The sequence below is a fragment of the Sprattus sprattus genome, assembly GCF_963457725.1.
Source record: "Sprattus sprattus genome assembly, chromosome: 14".
Classification (NCBI taxonomy): Eukaryota; Metazoa; Chordata; class Actinopteri; order Clupeiformes; family Clupeidae; genus Sprattus; species Sprattus sprattus.
This window is the reverse complement of record NC_137912.1, coordinates 1099172-1119994: the sequence shown is the minus strand read 5'-3', so window position 1 is coordinate 1119994 and position 20823 is coordinate 1099172. Positions and strand designations below refer to the sequence as shown.

Sequence of the window (20823 nt, the reverse complement as noted above, 5' to 3'; positions counted from 1 at the left end):
AGCGCCGTACAAAAACCTCCCTCAGTCAGGCTCCACATGACTGCACTCTGCTGCTGGAGCTCACTGCAGGTGCTGAAGGGTGTGATACACAGTAACTACACAAGTAAGTAAGTAAGTAAGTAAGCTTTATTTATAGAGCACATTTATATACAGCATAAACTGACCAAAGTGCTTTACAATGACATAAAAGGCAAATAATACAATACAACAATAATACAATAACAGCCCACATAGGCAAGAACAGGGGGTTAACAGTTCAGGGGGAAAGGAAGGCCAGGGAGTAAAGGTGGGTTTTTAGCCTAGACTTGAAGGCAGAAATAGAGGGGGCGGATCTAATGTCCTGAGGAAGCTGGTTCCACAGACGTGGAACGGCGACAGCAAAGGCCCTGTCTCCTTTCTGATTGAGCCGTGAGCGTGGCACATGCAGAAGCCCTTTGCTAGAGGATCTGAGGGACCTTTGGACTGAATGTGGCTGTACAAGGTCAGTGATGTAGGCTGGGGCCAGCCCATTGAGTGCCTTAAAAACAAATAATAAAACTTTAAACTGTACCCTAAAATGAATGGGGAGCCAGTGCAAGGAGGCCAGAATGGGGGTGATGTGCTCACGCCTCTTGGTGCCAGTTAAAAGAAGTGCAGCTGCATTTTGGACCAGCTGTAGACGTCTGAGTGAGGAGTGGGGGAGGCCGAGGTAGAGGGAATTGCAATAATCCAGCCGTGATGTTATAAAGGCATGAATTACTATCTCCAGGTCTTTATGAGATAGGAAGTGGTCTGGAAGTCATTATTCACATCCTTGCTTGTATCAGTTTGTAGTTATGCCATGAGAAAATTACATGAGAAGTACTAACTGAATGATAGCATCCTGCCTGTGGATACACCTCTGTCATTCACATGAGAACCCCTGCCCATCACATGCACTCACTATCTGGTCCTACTGAGGTCCACTTGAAGGGAATCTATGTAATGCAGTGCAGTCTATTCAGAGTCATAAGAGGAGATTAACAGAACCATCTAACAACAGAACTATGAGCAGAACTATGGAGTTTATGCCAGAGGGAAAGCCTTGGGCTGGCCTGAAAGAGGCCAACAGTGTCCCTACTGGTCTGGCACTGAGTGTAGAGGGGTTTGAGTTTGAGATGACTGATTACCTGAGAAAACGTATTGGATCAGTTCATTTAAGCCATGACTGCAATGACACGGTTACGCTGTTACAGGACTCTGGAGTTCTTCCCAGCTGCAGCAATGCAGTCATATGCAGCTGCAAGGCAACATTCACTCTGACGATGATTAAATCCAGAAGGTGGACATAGATCTCTGGTGTTTGGCCAGGAGGTCAAAGAGACAGCCATCACACAGGGACACCCAACCTGAGCATTTCACTGTGCAAGCATTAACACTGAATATACACTAAAGCTCCAGTTACTCTTTAACTGTTTCTGATCTGGGTACAACATCACACATGTTCTTCAAACTGAGAGAAATACTGGAGTTATACCAGTACAACTATCCTGGGTAATATCCCAAACCTGTCTTCCAGATAAGGAGACAGAATCTCCATAATGACCATAGCAGGAAGATGGAGAAGGAGACAGACCCAGTGTCCTCTGGTAAAGTGGATTATGTAACAGTCAGGTAGAGGACTGAACAGTGTGTAGTAGGATGAGTGCACCAGGGGAGAGGGATGAGAACAAGGGGACCTCAGATGATGAGCAGAACTAGATTGGACATGACCCTGGCATAATCTCCTTTCTGCTGTATTTGCTTTTCCACCTTTAACTTCACAATATTTTCTTTCAATTATAAACTAATTAAAATTCGACACCAGTATTTAACAGTGGATATGTAATACTGTTTTCATTTGAAATGTGCATAAACATGTTTCCTTCAAACAAGTAGAGTTGTGCCGTGTAACCATCTGCTCCTGTGATGCTTCAGCACCTCCTGCAGCAGCAGCAGTGCAGTCATGTGGAGCCTGACTGAGCGAGGTTTTTGTACGGCGCTTTATCACTGTGTGAACACCAAGTTACTTGGAATGTGTAAACTCTGACAGTAGTAGACTCCTGCATCCTCAGCCTGGACATCACTGATGGTCAGAGTAAAGTCACTCCCCTTACTGGATCCTCCACCAACAAATCGACTCTGAGTTGAACCATAACGTGTGTTTATAGTATAAATTAAAAGTTTGGGAGCTTCTCCAGTTTTCTGAAGATACCAGGAGAGGTAGTCGCTGTAGATGGGGCTGCTGCTTCTGCAGTCCAGTTTGATGGTTTGTCCCACAAGAACAGCTTTCACTGCTGGAGTCTGAGTCACAATGTACTGGCCCCTGCATTCTGAAACATTTTAAACATTGAATAGCATAATGGTTCATAAAACAAATTGTAATTTTTTTTTCACATAATCCATTTCAGTTTGTTAAATAAATTACCTGGAATACAGAACAGGAGTGCCCAGAGGAATTTAATGAGAAAAGTCATTCTTCTCAGATTGTTCTTCTAAAACAGACTGGTGTTCAGTGTTCCAGTTCTCCTCTTTCTGAGATATAAAGCTCTCAAGAGCAAAAGTTTCACACTTTGGTTATGCAAATATGTCCAACCTCCCCAGTTTCTAACTGGCAACTTCTGATCCCCATTCTCTTTGCTCATGAATAGAAATAAAGAAGACTCTTCAGTAGGCCAACAGTCTAAACCTAAATGATGTTTTGTTCGATTTATCTGGGCTAACAGCAATAACTGATAGGCAAGTGTGGTGGTCCTACTTACTGACAGAAAGACTAAGCAATCCTCAGATCCACAACACTGAACTAGGAGAAACCTCCAGGATCAATGAAATGGAGCTGTTTGAGTATGACAGAAATAATACAAAAGGCTTTATTGTTCTGCCAAAATCATTATCACATGGTATCAACACATTACTTGTAGAGGTGAACCATACTCTTTCCTTATTGCACTAGTGTAATCATACAATAAGCACCCCTGGACTAGACCTGTGATCTAAACCTGGAGCCAGTTTACTTTTCAATCTGTGCACCTGATTCCACTGTTGGGACTAACGCATTCAAACCTGTCTACCACTGAAGGGAGAATTGCCATACTGTAGAATGTCTTCTTTTTAATGATTACAATTTATCAGACAGAATGTCGTTTGGGTAAACTTAGCTTATTAATGCTGGTTTTCATGGATGAAATGTAAAAAATAATTGTACTAAGGACGATGGAAGAAATATCTATTTTAGACCTGATATTAACCATGTCAGAATTCGGGATCTGGTAAAATGTTCCCCTAAATGTAACAGTAACTGTTTGCTGTCAGTCAGAGTCGCTGTACCGTGAAGAGGTTTTTGTACAGCGTCTCTATGAGTCTGTATCACTGTGGTGGACTTTCGGTGGTGGATCAAGACTCGATGTTGGAAGTAAGTAATATCGTATTTGGTCCTATAAATAAAATCTTGGTCTACATCTGAACGTTTTGGTTGAATTGCCTTTATTGTATCATTTGATTTTTGAAATGAATAATGTTTCAATGCCGTGCTTTATAAGGCAGATAAGTAGCCTAATAGTATTACTGTAGCCTAATGCACTTGCGAGTCTGGTTTGGTAATTCAATTTAATAGGCTACTGATATAATTTTGTGCATTTACCGTTATGACTAATGAGATTGGTGGCATATTTTAGCTGAGTCAATTTTGCCTGGGATATCAGAAATTAAAGCTATCTTACTAGTGCGCGTCAGAGGAGGGGTTTTTGTACGGCCATAGATAGTGTTTGTATCACTGTGGTACACGTTTGGAGGCGGCAGTAGACTTGACGTTGGAAGTAAGTAAACGGAAACGGTCATACATTTGAATTATTCTGTCAGTATGTGTGTGTGTTACTAAAAGTGTAATATATTGCGCTATGAGCAGAGCAGTTTATGACGGCTACCAATATCTCTTTTTGAACTTTTTCGAACTTTTCGGAAGAGTGCAGAACTTATGCTTCAACCGTAACTCCGTAGTCGTATAGTGACTTATTGTGCATTGACTTACATTTTTCATTTTAATTACTCATTCAATACCAGACATCCCTAGCATGTATTTTCAGAAAATAGGAAGGAAGATATTTCATGTCAAACGTGTTTGTAAATGCGTGTTAGTGTGTTGAAATCTTTCCCATTGAATGTAACCTCTGTGTCTGACCATGTAAGTTTTACTCGGAACTGTGTACTGACTCAGAATACACCTGTGCGTGTGTATTTGGGAAACTGGTGATGGGAAGATATTTACTGCCCTACAGGGTTTATAACTTCGTGTTACTCTGGTGGTAATTTAGGTGCTGCGCGTCAGAAAGTGGGTAATCCGTTAGACCGACAACGACCTTTGTGTCTTGGTGTTGCACTGACACATTTCTCCAAAATATTGACATCGTATTACTGCTGTTTGCGCAGATACATGTCTGTTATTGCGAAGTCTTTTTAAAAGTGTGATAGTTATGGAATTAACACAGATAAATGCTTGTATGCGATGTATTTTTAAACCAATCTTTCGAATCAAGAAGATCGTTTTGCCAGTATTCCAATGCAACACCATGCACATCCTTAGTTCTTCCAGGCTGTTGAAAAGGGAATAGTCTGACCTAAATAGAACACGTTCCTTTGATCAAGAGACAGTGTGTCTGTAATGTACCATCATATTGTATCTGTCATATCACATCATAGAAAAGTGCTGGTGACGTTTTTTAGCAGACGACCTTGTTTATTCCTTTCTGTCCCTTTTCACTCTATTTCTCAGGTGACACCAGTCCCAAACTGACAGTCCTGCCCCCCCTGCACACCAGTGGGAGTTCAGCCACGTTGATGTGCCTGGCTAACGGAGGCTTCCCGTCCGACTGGACGCTGAGCTGGAAGGTAGAGGAGAGCAGCAGGAGCGGGGAGACCAGTCGCTGGGGCCCACAGAAGGACGGCCTGTACAGCTGGAGCAACACCCTGACCCTCCCTCTCCAGGAGTGGACCCAGGGGGTCTCAGTCACCTGCGAGGCAAAGCAGGGCTCCCAGACTGTCACTGAGATTCTGAAGAAATCAGACTGCTCCTAGGGTCCCCTTTCAAATGTCTGTCATTAGCCTAATTAAAAGTGTATTTGATAAAGACTCATCTCTGATAGGGACTCTCTCTTATTTCTGTTAGTGTGCAGCACTGAGTCACTGTCTCTCCCTCCCTTTCCACCTCTTTTACAGCATTTGGGAATCTGAAGTGCTTGATACTTTGACCCCTTCATGTGTTTTGACCATTTATTAATAAAGGAGTTTGATTCAATTCATCAGAGACTTGTTTTTGTATTTTTTGTGTGTCTTATTGTTGAAGATATATTTCCAGATTGTTGATTGTCGTTGATTGTTAAATCCCTTATAACGTTGAAATGTATATAAAGTAGAGAAAACAAAGCTCCCTGTATTCACTGACAAGCCTTCAGTCCAATAACTCTCTTGAACATCTGGCGATAGCGCTGCTCTATTCTGGGACTAGCAGACCCACTCAGGCCTGGCAATGCAAATAGAAGTTTCCCCCCCAGAGAGCTCTGTTTCCTGGGTTACACCTACAGCCAGAAACTGCACTGAGACAGCTGTGCTCAGTTATACTGCTTTACTTCACTCAGGACAACTCAGGTATTCTGAGACATGGCATTGCATGACGAGGCTCTGAACTATATTTAGCTTCATTCACACACGAAGGTACAGACACACAGACTATGGAGGACCAAACCTGCCATATTTACAAATTAATGAATAAATAAATAAATGTCCACATCCATGCATTTAGACAGAAATAAATGGATAAATGTTTTAATTAATGCACAATTGTTAATCAAAGTTACTTATAATTTACATTTATGTATGTATTTATTTATGCATTCATATATTTATTCATTTATTTATTCATTCATTCATTCATTCATTCATTCATGCATTCATTCATTCATTCATTCATTCATGCATGCATTCATTCATTCATTCATTCATTTATTTATTCATTCATTTATTCATTTATTTATTCATTCATTTGTTGTTCCCAATATGATAATGAGAGGAGGCCAGTAGGCGTGGAAACTGACGTGGAAACTGACGTTCTTACATTTTGCAATCAATCCAGAGCCTTCATGATACTGATGTAATAATATGGCTTCGTATGAGATCGACAGGTTATTGCTCTCAGGTTGTGGCCAGACGTCCTCTTTTACCCGGACCTTCCGAGACCTAAAAAATGTTGGGATTCCAAAATTGTTCGGGATTTTGCATCATCGGATATTTGTGTTTCTGGGTCTTTCACAAACTCGTTTTTACGCCTTACAAGTTTTGGAAAGGGTATCTCCCTTATGTTCCACCCTGACTAGAGAGAACTGTCTTAAGTCGACTGCCCTCCCAGCAGACAGACAGACAAATACGCACACACACAAATACACAGCACCATACCTTCTTCAAGCTAGTAGCACGTCCTACTGGTGGGGAATGTTAGTGAGATTTGCTGAACATGAGGACACACTGCTACTCTCATAGAGATACAAACATATTTTATCATCATGAACATGAGGACACACTGCTACTCTCATAGAGATACAAACATATTTAATCATCATGAACATGAGGACACACTGCTACTCTCATAGAGATACAAACATATTTATTCATCATGAACATGAGGACACACTGCTACTCTCATAGAGATACAAACATATTTAATCATCATGAACATGAGGACACACTGCTACTCTCATAGAGATACAAACATATTTAATCATCATGAACATGAGGACACACTGCTACTCTCATAGAGATACAAACATATTTAATCATCATGAACATGAGGACACACTGCTACTCTCATAGAGATACAAACATATTTAATCATCATGAACATGAGGACACACTGCTACTCTCATAGAGATACAAACATATTTAATCATCATGGGGATCAAGAAAAGGTAGCTCATTTAATTAACGATCATGTAAAGGGCATTTTAGTGAAATCATGTAATACTGTTATAATCATCATTACTGAAGCCATATTTTCACATTTACAGTACACACATAATTAAACATACAAACAGAGTATTCAAATTCACATTTGGCTTTTCCTATTCATTTTTGAATGAGATGTGATTGTGAAGATGACACAAACCTCTACCTAAATCCAGCAGCATAGTTTTGCTGAAGAAAGTCCCAACCAAGTAGAATGGCCTGACTGACATTCCTAGTAACCAGCACTTCCTCCAGCAAACTCAGTGAGCCCAGTCACAGTGTAATGTTTACAGGGCTTTGTGTGTCCAAACTCAGCCCAGTCACTTCGAGGAGATTACATTCTGTTTGAGAGGCATAAAGAAAATGCTTGAACCAGTGTCCAACAGGATGTGCATGTCAGACCCTTCAACTATGCCCCTAATGTATGCAGGGAAAGTGCCTTTGTTGCAGGTGACATTTTATACATCGGAATTTGTATGCAGTGTGGTTTATCTACCACTAGAGGACACTGTTGGACCAGGAGAGAGAAAGAACTGCTGTAACTTCCCATCTGGGGCTGGAGACAAGCTGACGGATGCCCCACTGCATCAGCTATCTGTAGTTTCCCTGCGGATAGACATCCTGATTCACATGTGTTGCAGTGTTGCTGATCGTCATCCTGGTGATCTCAGGAAGAGACACGCTTGAGCACTGGACTCAGACTACTGTGTGTGATGTCACCAGTTAGTCTGCCATACTGAGGTCTTGGCATGAGTCTGAGTAATCTGTCTAATGATCCGGTGAGAACCTGGAACAGTAGTAGTGGTCTCTGGTTCATCTGATCTGTACATGAGATTGTTAGAACACCACCTTGTCAATATATCAAGAGACTTCAATTTATTTATATTTATTTAAGGTATATACAACACCATTAATAACAGACACTGTCTCAAAGTGCCTTTACAGAGCACAACACCTGTTCAATAATCTATCAATCAATCTACAAATTTCATAGAAAGACATCTATGTGTGTGCTCATACTAATCATCATGTCTTGTTGCTTGCCATATGTAAAGCGTCTTTGAGTATTTAGAAAAGCGCTATAGAAATATTAATTATTATTATTATTATTACTGTAACCCTAACGGTCTGTTAAATCATTTCCATACAGTAGATGTGTCATTGGCAAGTGTGGTCACAGTTCTAGTCTTGGGGGGATTTGGGGGGGATTGGAGCAGCTCCTAAACTCCTGATCTATGATGCCAAATCACTTCAGTCTGGGACTCCATCCAGAATAAGAGGCAGTGGAACTCACCGTGACTTCACTCTGACCATCAGTAATGGATGCAGGAGTTTACTAATATATTAATCATAATTGTAATAACAGAGGAACAGTTTTGAATTTAAAATTGAACTAACAAAACAATAATTAATTGAATGTCAGACATAACATGGACACTGCGTTTAACACTCCTGATGTTCATGACACTAGAATGTATGATATAATGCTGCTTCATCATTTTTAACCACTAAGAGTTCAAAGGACCTATAAGATTTGAGTGTTCACACAGCAGTCTGTTTCACGCAGGAAGATCATTTACATAGGTTACATGTGTCAGTTTGCATGAGTGGTCAAAGTTCTAGTCTTGGGGGGATTATTTATAGCCCTGTGAGTTCACCACTTCATGGGTAAGAGCTGATTCTCATAGTGGAGAACTCAACAATGACTTTCATCTTCATGTTCCTCTGGACACTTGTCCTCTGCTTTCAGAGTAAGTTTTATTTGATTTTAACCCAGATGTTGTGTGTAAAGTAAAGATACATGAACATATGTGGGAGGTTAAATATATCTTACTATTCTCCTCTTCTCTTCAGTCTCATATGGACAGGTCACTGTGACTCAGACTCCTGCAGTGAAAGCTGTTCAACAGGGAGGATCAGTCACTCTCAACTGTAAAACCAGCAGTGATGTGTATAATACAAATTATTTAGCCTGGTACCAACAGAAGCCTGGAGCAGCTCCTAAACTCCTGATCTATTATGCCTCTACACTTCAGTCTGGGACTCCATCCAGATTCAGTGGCAGTGGAACTGGCAGTGACTTCACTCTGACCATCAGTAATGTCCAGGCTGAGGATGCAGGAGTTTACTACTGTCAGAGTGAACACTATATAGGCAGTAGCTGGGTGTTCACACAGTGATAAAGCGCCGTACAAAAACCTCCCTCAGTCAGGCTCCACATGACTGCACTCTGCTGCTGGAGCTCACTGCAGGTGCTGAAGGGTGTGATACACAATAACTACACAAGTGGTCTGGAAGTCATTATTCACATCCTTGCTTATATCAGTTTGTAATAATAATATAATAATAATGTGTGTATCACAGTATCACAAAACACTAAATGCCCAATGGTGTTAGTTTATGTAATGGCATGACACACGAGGAAGTATATGAATGGAACATGCAAGAACAGTTTATCAGTACAATAAACGGTAAACTTAAACTTATTAGATGCCAATTACATCAAACATACTTGAACGAGCAAATAAACATGATTGCGTGAGTTGAAGGGAGCTATGCATTTGCCACAAGCCGATACCTTGAGGTCACATTCTGCCCCAAAGCCTAAGAACATTCTCTCCCAAACAGTCCTCTGATTGGTCCTCTGGAGATGCTGGGGCGAACGCAGCAGAGCAAACAGCACACTTCCAGTTCACATCTCTTCTCCCGAAAAGCACCAACCCTAGATGACCTGTGTTTAATTAAAGAGAGATATCCACCTGATGTATATAAGAGTTGGTCAGGAAACTGCCTGCTTGAAGTGTCTGGACACACATTTGTCTTTTCACTAATGATCATAATCTACGATCAGTCTTCTCCTTACAGATCTCAGAACTGTTTCTTAGACCACTACCTGAGTTACCATAAGCTGTGGGCCAGTATAACAGAGGATAGAATCTATCAATCTTTCTATCTTGATCTGATGATTTGAAAAGGTTCTGGGAAGATAACTTAACTGTGTTGGCTTGTACCTGATGTTATTTTTCTATTTGAACTGTATTTATTCTGATGTGCATCACAGAACCCAAAGCATAATCCACGTGAGAGCTGTCCGTGGTGACAGAGCAGTGGTGTGTAATATGATGATGACACTACTGTAATAATCATGACTGGAAGAACACAGAAACACTTTGGTCAGATGTGAATCTCTTTAATTCCAACAATAAACTGACTAAATAATAATTCAACAATAATGAATGTAGTATCAAGTGTAATGTGGACGCTGTGTATGGCACCCCCGGTTTACATGACACATACTTTTTTAGCTTTGTATGAAATAATGCTGCTTCATCATTTCTAACTGCTAAGAGATCATAGGACACGTATCATATCTGAGTGTTAACACAGCAGTCTGTTTCACTCAGGAAGATCATTTACATAGGCTACATGTGTCAGTTTGCATGAGTGGTCACAGTTCTAGTCTTGGGGGGATTATTTATAGCCCTGCGAGTTCACCACTTCATGGGTAAGAGCTGATTCTCATAGTGGAGAACTCAACAATGACTTTCATCTTCATGTTCCTCTGGACACTTGTCCTCTGCTTTCAGAGTAAGTTGTATTTATTTGAACCCAGATCTTGTGTGTAAAGTAAAGATACATGAACATATGTGGGAGGTTAAATATATCTTACTATTCTCCATGTCTTCTCTGCAGTCTCATATGGACAGGTCACTGTGACTCAGACTCCTGCAGTGAAAGCTGTTCAACAGGGAGGATCGGTCATTCTCAACTGTAAAACCAGCAGTGATGTGCATGGGTCATCTTACTTGTCCTGGTACCAGCAGAAACCTGGAGCAGCTCCTACACTCCTGATCTATCAAGCCACAACACTTCAGTCTGGGACTCCATCCAGATTCAGTGGCAGTGGAACTGGCAGTGACTTCACTCTGACCATCAGTAATGTCCAGACTGAGGATGCAGGAGTTTACTACTGTCAGAGTGAACACTATATAAGCAGTAGCTGGGTGTTCACACAGTGATAAAGCGCCGTACAAAAACCTCCCTCAGTCAGGCTCCACATGACTGCACTCTGCTGCTGGAGCTCACTGCAGGTGCTGAAGGGTGTGATACACAGTAACTACACAAGTGCTCTGGAAGTCATTATTCACATCCTTGATTATAGCAGTTTGTAGTTATGACAGATGATAGATGAGAGATAATTTTGCTTTGATAATTCCAGTGTGTGTGTGTGTGTGTTTGTGTGTGTGTGTGTGTGTGTGTGTGTGTGTGTGTGTGTGTGTGAATGTGTGTGTGTGTGTGTGTGTGTGTGTGTGTGTGTGTGTGTGTGTGTGTGTGTGTGTGTGTGTGTGTGTGTGTGTGTGTGTGTGTGAATGTGTGTGTGTGTGTGTGTGTGTGTGTGTGTGTGTGTGTGTGTGTGTGTGTGTGTGTGTGTGTGTGTGTGTGTGTGTGTGTGTGTGTGTGTGTGTGTGTGCGTGGTGTGTGTGTGTGTGTGTGTGTGTGTGTGTGTGTGTGTGTGTGTGCATTAGTTCATGTATGTCATATACAGTATGTCTCACACCTCACACTTCTGACATTATAGGCGCTAGGGGGAGATGAACAGGTGTATAAGACTAGGACCTCTGATGAATATCAGGAATAGACTGCAGGGTATTTACACTCTATATTTTAGAGGATATTGAAGGAACCCTGCAGCAATGCCTGTCTGAATCCTCCTCTATTTTAAACTCCATGTGTGATACATGAGGGAGAGAAATCCACCTGATGTATATAAGAGAGGGTCAGAACACTGCCTGCTTGAAGTGTCTGGACACACATTTGTCTTTTCACTAATTATCATAATCTATGATCAGATTTGTCTTTTAACTAAGTATTATCATCTATGATCAGTTTTTTATAAAGAATGGTCTTCTCCCTACAGATCTCAGAACTGTTTCTTAGACCAGGGATCTGAGTTACCATAAGCTGTGGGCCAGTATAACAGAGGAGAGAGAATCTATCAATCTTTCTATCTTGATCTGATGGTTTGAAAAGGTTCTGGGAAGATAACTGTGTTGGCTTGTACCTGATGTCATTTCTATTTGAACTGTATTTATTTCTGATGTCCGTCACAGAACCCAAAGCATAATCCACGTGAGAGCTGTCCATGGTGACAGAGCAGTGGTGTGTAATATGATGATGACACTATTGTAATAATCATGACTGGAAGAACACAGAAACACTTTGGTCAGATGTGAATCTCTTGAATTTTAACAGTAAACTGACTTAACAATAATTTAACAATAATTAATTTATTATCAAGTGTAATGTGGACAGAGTATGTTTGACACCCCTGGTTTAAATGACAGTATGTTGCTTTGTAGCAAATAATGCTGCTTCATCACTTCTAACCAACAAGAGATCAATAAAGGTCAAATATTAGATTGCAGACATAGTAGTCTGTTCTACTCAGGAAAATCATTTCAATACAGTAGATGTGTCATTGGCATGAGGGGTCACAGTTCTAGTCTTGGGGGGATTCTGGGGGGGGATTGGAGCAGATCCTAAACTCCTGATCTATGATGCCAAATCACTTCAGTCTGGGACTCACCGTGACTTAACTCTGACAATCAGTAATGGATGCAGGAGTTTACTGATACAATAAACATGATTGTAATTAAAGAGGAACAGTTTGAATGTAAAATTGAACTAACAAAACAATAATTAAGAGATCAAAGGACACATATTAGATCTGAGTGTTCTGAGGAGTCTGTTTAACTCAGGAAAATCATTTACATACATGTGTCAGTTTGCATGAGTGGTCACAGTTCTAGTCTTGGGGGGATTATTTATAGCCCTGTGAGTTCACCACTTCATGGGTAAGAGCTGATTCTCATAGTGGAGAACTCAACAATGACTTTCATCTTCATGTTCCTCTGGACACTTGTCCTCTGCTTTCAGAGTAAGTTTATTTTTTTTTATAATTCATCCTCTTTAAAAAAAAATTAAATAGGTATGTGAGGTTAAATATTTCATTGAATTCTTTCTGTTTTCTGAGCAGAGTCATATGGACAGGTCACTGTGACTCAGACGCCTGCAGTGAAAGCTGCTCAACAAGGAGGATCCGTCACTCTGAACTGTAAAACCAGCAGTGATGTGGCTGGTGCAGGGTCATCAGACCCTTACATATTCTGGTATCAACTGAAACCTGAGGCAGCTCCTAAACTCATAATCCGCTACGCCAAAACACTTCAGTCTGGGACTCCATCCAGATTCAGTGGCAGTGGAACTCACCGTGACTTCACTCTGACCATCAGTAATGTCCAGGCTGAGGATGCAGGAGTTTACTCCTGTCAGAGTTACCACAGTAGCTATGTGTTCACACAGTGATAAAGCGCCGTACAAAAACCTCCCTCAGTCAGGCTCCACATGACTGCACTCTGCTGCTGGAGCTCACTGCAGGTGCTGAAGGGTGTGATACACAGTAACTACACACGTGGTCTGGAAGTCATTATTCACATCCTTGCTTGTATCAGTATGTAGTTATGCCATGAGAAAATGACATGAGAAGTACTAACTGAATGATAGCATCCTGCCTGGTGATACTGTATATCCCTACTGGTCTGGCACTGAGTGTTGAGGTGTTTGAGTTTGAGATGACTGATTACCTGAGAAAACATATTGGATCAGTTCATTTTAAGCCATGACTGCCATGCCAAGGTTACACTGTTACAGGACTCTGGAGTTCTTCCCAGATGCAGCAATGCAGTCATGTGCAGCTGCAAGGCAACATTCACTCTGACGATAATTAAATCCAGAAGGTGGACATAGATCTCTGGTGTTTGGCCAGGAGGTCAAAGAGACAGCCATCACACAGGGACACCCAACCTGAGCATTTCACTGTGCAAGCATTAACACTGAATATACACTAAAGCTCCAGTTACTCTTTAACTGTTTCTGATCTGGGTACAACATCACACACGTCTTCAAACTGAGAGAAATACTGGAGTTATACCAGTACACCTATCCTGGGTAATATCCCAAACCTGTCTTCCAGATAAGGAGACAGAATCTCCATAATGACCATAGCAGGAAGATGGAGAAGGAGACAGGCCCAGTGTCCTCTGGTAAAGTGGATTGTGTAACAGTCAGGTAGAGGACTGAACAGTGTGTAGTAGGATGAGTGCACCAGGGGAGATGGATGAGAACAAGGGGACCTCAGATGATGAGCAGAACTGGATTGGACATGACCCCGGCATAATCTCCTTTCTGCTGTATTTGCTTTTCCACATTTTACTTCACAATATTCTCTTTCATTTATAGACTAATTAAAATCTAACGCCAGTAGTTAACAGTGGATATGTCATACTGTTTGTTTACATTATAAATGTGCAGAAACATATTTCCTTCGAACATGTAGAGTTGTGCCGTGTAACCTTCTGCTCCTGTGATGCTTCAGCACCTCCTGCAGCAGCAGCAGTGCAGTCATGTGGAGCCTGACTGAGCGAGGTTTTTGTACGCCGCTTTATCACTGTGTGAACACATATTTACTGTTGATATAGTGTACACTCTGACAGTAGTAAACTCCTGCATCCTCAGCCTGGACATTACTGATGGTCAGACTAAAGTCACTCCCATAACTGGATCCTTCACCAACAAATCGACTTGGAGTTGAACCATAACGTGAGTTTATGGCAGTAACTAAAAGTTTGGGAGCTTCTCCAGTTTTCTGAAGATACCAGGAGACACAGTTGCTACAGTATCCGTCGAGCTTCACGCTGCTTCTGCAGTCCAGTTTGATGGTTTGTCCCACAAGAACAGCTTTCACTGCTGGAGTCTGAGTCACACTGATCTGGCCACTGCATTCTGAAATATTGCAAACATTTCATAGCATATCAGTTTATAAAACAAATTGTAAAATTATTTCAAATAATCCATTTCAGTTTGCAAAATAATTTACCTGGAATACAGAACAGGAGTGCCCAGAGGAATTTAATGAGAAAAGTCATTCTTGTCAGATTGTTCTTCTCAAACAGGCTGGTGTTCAGTGTTCCAGTTCTCCTCTTTCTGAGATATAAAGCTCTCAAGAGCAAAAGGTTCACACTTTGGTTATGCAAATATGTCCAACCTCCCCAGTTTCTAACTGGCACCTTCTGATCCCCATTCTCTTTGCTCATGAATAGAAATAAAGAAGACTCTTCAGTAGGCCAACGGTCCAAGCCTAAATTATGTTTTGTTAGATTTATTTGGGCTAACAGCAATAACTCATAGGCCAGTGTAGTTCTACTTACTGACAGAAAGACTAAACAATCCTCAGATCCACATCTGAACTGAGAGCAACCTCCAGGATCAACTAAATGGAGCAGTTTGAATATGACAGAAATAATACAAATGGCTTTATATTTCTGCTAAACTAATTATCACATGGTATCAACACTACTTCCTGTAGAGGTCATACTCTTCCCTTATTGCACTGCTGTAGTCATACAATAAGCACCCCTGAACTAGACCTTTTTTTGGAGCCAGTTTACTTTTCAATCTGTGCACCTGACTCCACTGTTGGGAATAACGCACTCAAACATGTCTGTCTTCAAACCACTGAAGGGCGAATTGCCATACTGTACTGTAGAATGTCTTCTTTTTAACAATTTATGAGATTGAATGTCGTTTTGGGCAAACTTTGCCTATTAAGGCTGGTTGGCATTTATGAAATGTGAAAAAATAATTAAATTCATTCGTATTGATTGAAGACATTTAAATTTTAGACCCGAAATTAACCATGACAGAATTCGTGATCTGGTCAACTGTTACCCTAACCGTAACTGTATTGCTGTCAGTCAGAGTCGCTGTACCTTGAAGAGGTTTTTGTACAGCGTCTCTATGAGACTGTATCACTGTGGTGGACTTTCGGTGGCGGCACAAGACTTGATGTTGGGAGTAAGTTATATCATCTTTGGTCCTATATAATATATTGGTCTTCATCTTAACGCTTAACGTTACATTTTCTTCATTGTACCATTTGGTTTTGAAATTAATACATGTTTCAATGGTGTGCTTTATTAGGCAGATAAATCATACACTTGCGAGTCTGGTTTGGTAATGAAACGAAATAGGCTACTGATGTAATTTTGTGCATGTTTTATTCGTTAGGACTTATATAATTGGGAGCATCGCTTAGCTGAGCCAATTTTGCCTGGGATATCAAAAATTAAAGCTATCTTACTAGTGCGCATCAGAGGAGGGGTTTTTGTACGGCCACAGATAGCGTTTGTATCACTGTGGTACACGTTTGGAGGCGGCAGTAGACTTGACGTTGGAAGTAAGTACACGGTCATACATTTGGATTATTCTGTCAGTATGTGTTTTATTCTGCATACATTTGGATTACTCTGTCAGTAAGTCTTAATATGCTGCGCTATGAGCAAAGCAGTTTATGACGGTGTAGAACGTGTAGCCTACTTTGATCTGTATAGTCGTATACTAACTCTTTTTGTAAATTGTCTGTAGCCTATTGACTCACATTTTGCACCCTCATAATCAATTTAAATAGTAGACATCCCTTGCATGTGTTTTCAGAAAATAGGAAGGAATTTATTTCATGCTTGTAACTTCGTGATAGTAGTGTTGAAGTCTGTCATTTCGTATCGAATAGCCTCTGTGCTTTGATCGTAACTGTAAGTTTTACTTGGAACTGACTAAGAATACACCTGCTCGTGTGTATTTGGGAAACTGGTGGTGGGAAGATATTTACTGCCCTACAGGGTTTATAACTTCGTGTTACTCTGGTGGTAATTTAGGTGCGGCGCGTCAGAAAGTGGGTAATCCGTTAGACCGACAACGACCTAAAACTCTGAAATGCGTCATGCTGTTGCCCTGAGACAATTCTCCACAATATTCACACCATATATCATTTGCGCTGATAATGTCTGTCTTTGCGACGTGTTTTTAGGGTAATAGTTATGGCACTTGCGCAGATATGTCTGTCTATGCGAAGTCTTTTTAGGATAATCTTTCTAATCAAGGAGCTTGTCAGTAGCTTCTTCCAGATTGTTTTAAAACGCAATCGCTAGTTGCAGTGTATCTATAATTTACCATCATATTGCATTTGTAATATCACATTAAAGGTGGTGGTGACATTTTTCAGCAGATGACCTCGTTTATTGCTTTCTATACCTCTTCGCGTTATTTCGCTCGAGACAGTCGCAAACTAATTGTTGTTAACATTCACTGTAATGTACCATCAGATTGCATCTGTATAATATGTACAACAGACGACCTTGTTTATTCCTTCTTGTACCTCTTTGCTTTATTTCTCAGGTGACACCACTCCCAAACTCACAGTCCTGCCCCCCCTGCACATCAGCGGGAGTTCAGCCACGTTGATGTGCCTGGCTAACGGAGGCTTCCCGTCCGACTGGACGCTGAGCTGGAAGGTAGCAGGGAGCAGCAGGAGCGGGGAGACCAGTCGCTGGGGCCCACAGAAGGACGGCCTGTACAGCTGGAGCAACACCCTGACCCTCCCTCTCCAAGAGTGGACCCAGGGGGTCTCAGTGACCTGCGAGGCAAAGCAGGGCTCCCAGACTGTCACTGAGATTCTGAAGAAATCAGACTGCTCCTAGGGTCCCCTTTCAAATGTCTGTCATTAGCCTGATTGAAAGTGTATTTGATAAAGACTCTTCATCTCTGATAGGGACTCTCTCTGACTTCTGTTAGTGTGCAGCACTGAGTCACTGTCTTTCCCTCCCTTTCCACCTCTTTTACAGCATTTGGGAATCTGAAGTGCTTGATACTTTGACCCTTTCATGTGTTTTGACCATTTATTAATAAAGGAGTTTGATTTAATTAATCAGAGACTTGATTGTGTATTTTTTGTGTATTCAGTTCAAGGTTTATTTCCAGATTGATAAGCTGATAAAAAACAGTTAAAGCCACTTCACTAATAATGAATAATGAAATAAATATCTTAAAAGTACAGAAAATGTCACTAATAAAGTTCTTGTACTCACTGACAAACCTTTCCTAAAATTATATGTTTGTAATATCACAACTATATAACTTAGATGGGAAATTACTCCACCTCCAAGAATGTTCTTATTTTTGTCAGTAAAATAGCAATATCAAATTGAATGATGATACATTCCTTTTATCATCACATTCATAAATGGCTTATTATGTAGCCAGTAAAAACAATAACAGATCCATTATGATGCCTTGATGAGATTATTTTGCCTAAAAGCAAAAGTGAGTGTCAGAGTTATGAGGCTGTTGAGTTATGAGACTTTTACAGATTTAAGTAATAATTAAAGTATTTAACCAATTACCTGCATTCTCTACCACAGAAAGATCATTTAAAAGGGATATTGGTGTTAAAATCCTTCCAAGCTCTCCAACTCTATAATCACTCTTGAGCTCAAAGAGACTGTATGTAATGTCCCGTAATCTAAATCCCTTGAGAACACTTGAACATCTGGCGATAGGGCTGCTCTATTCTGGGACTAGCAGACCCACTCAGGCCTGGCAATGCAAATAGAAGTTTCCCCCACAGAGAGCTCTGTTTCCTGGGTTACACCTACAGCCAGAAACTGCACTGAGACAGCTGTGCTCAGTTACACTGCTTTACTTTCACTCAGGACAACTCAAGTATTCTGAGACATGGCATTGCATGACGAGGCTCTAAACTATATTTAGCTTCATTCACACATGAAAGTACTACCAGACCATCACTAAAATATACAGTATATATATATTTTTTTAAACAGACAGGCAGACACACACAAATAAATACACAGCACCATAGCCTCTTCAAGCTAGTAGCACCTCCTGCTGGAGTCTGACAGCCATGAAGCTTAAATGAATAGGTCCGTCTGTTTCACTCAGCTGAATCATTTACATCAATGTGTCACATTGATTGAGTCACAGTTCTAGTTTTTGGGGATTATTTATCATCCTATGAATTCAGCACTTCGTGAGTAAGAGCTGATTCTCACTGTGAAGAACTCAACAATGACAATTGAGACATCCTACACACACTTCATACTTCACACACACATTTTACAGCACCCCACACACACTACATACTTCACACAAACATTTTACAGCACCCCACACACACTACATACTTCACACACACATTTTACTGCACCACACACACTACATACTTCACACCAGGGACGTGCACAGGAGTGGGCTAAGGTTGCTCGGGCAACTGCCTGTTTGCCCTCCTCGATTGAAGTTGCCCCTCCGAAGGAAATATATACAGTATTTGCGATCAGGGGACGGGGGCGTGGCAGCAACAGTTAGTGAGAGTTTAAAATTATATTGGCAAAATTTGCGATCAGATTGCGGGGGCGTGGCAGCGGCGGTGACAAAAATGAATGTTCCAGGCCAGAGCAACTGCCCTTCAAAATTCCTGTGCACCTCCCTGCTTCACACACACATTTTACAGCACACCACACACTACATACTTTACACACACATTTAACAGCACCCCACACACTACATACTTTACACACACATTTCACAGCACCCCACACACTACATACTTCACACACACATTTCACAGCACCCCACACACTACATACTTCACACACACATTTTACAGCACCCCACACACTACATACTTCACACACATTTCACAGCACACCACACACTACATACTTCACACACACATTCTGCAGCGCCCCACACATGAGCTTATAATGTACATAGAGAGATGAAGAGAATCTAACGTATTTTAGTTAGTCCTTCTATCATTCATCGGTCAGATGTATAATTACCTCCTTCTCCTTCATATCAGTAAACTACCTTTCTTCAAAACTCGGTCTGGTTATTGACACACAAGTCAAGTCAAGTCAAGTCTTGTCAGATGCACAGAACAACAGAATCGGACTGGGCACTGAAACTCTTAGGACAGGACACCATACCACACTACCATAACAAGACATAACATAACATATAAGTACTCCACATGATATTGCATAACATAACATAACTTAACAATAACTACTAAACATAAGATATACCTATGAAAGACAAATAATAGTAGACCTACTAGATAAACAATACATATGCAATATAGATACTCAACATAAATACACATACTAAACAGATACACATACCTACATGTCTTACACTAACTATACTGAACATATAATCCACATAATAGCCTGAACTAACCTAGGACCTATACTAACCATGAAACACAGAGACATAGACACTTTGAGTATGTGGGTAGTGCAATATTGCAAGTGTACTGCAAACAGCAGTGAAAGTGAGCCTGTGTAGAGTAAAGTGGTTAGTGTAAAGTGACAAGAGTGCATTATTGTCAATTTAGAAGTCTGATGGCCTTAGGATAGAAACAGTTCTCCAGTCTGCGGGTGCGAGACCGGATACTTCGGTGCCGCCTACCAGAAGGTAGCAGGGTGAACAGTCTGAAGGATGGGTGATGACAGTCTTTTAGGATCCTGCCAGCTCTTCTGAGGCATCTTGTGGTAGATGTTGTTGGCACACCTGTTCATGACACACTGTGTGTGTGTGTGTGTGTGTGTGTGTGTGTGTGTGTTTTTGTGTACCACGCCTGAAGTGCACTAATAACAGAAGTGTCTTTTTTTTTGTACCACGGCTGTTCGTGACACACACACACTAGACCAGAAACACCACACAAATGCAAACAGATTTTTTTCTGGCAAAAAAAAAAAAAACACTACCTAACCCAAACCCTTTATCCTTTTCTAAAAGTATACCTTAACCAAACCTTCTCTTTTTATGTTAGGCTCAAAGAATGTGTGATAAACCTAACCTACTCTTACCCCCCCCCCCCCCCCCCCCCCCTCTCTTTTTTCTAATCTGTATTATTCCTCT

General features: G+C 41.0%; 1 gene segment (V, D, J or C); it reads left to right on the top strand.

The window, feature by feature from the left end:
• Nucleotides 1-36: 36 nt before the first annotated feature.
• Nucleotides 37-5067, top strand: LOC308375242 (Ig lambda chain C region-like). The segment is given in 2 exons: nucleotides 37-103; nucleotides 4766-5067.
• Nucleotides 5068-20823: the final 15756 nt, after the last annotated feature.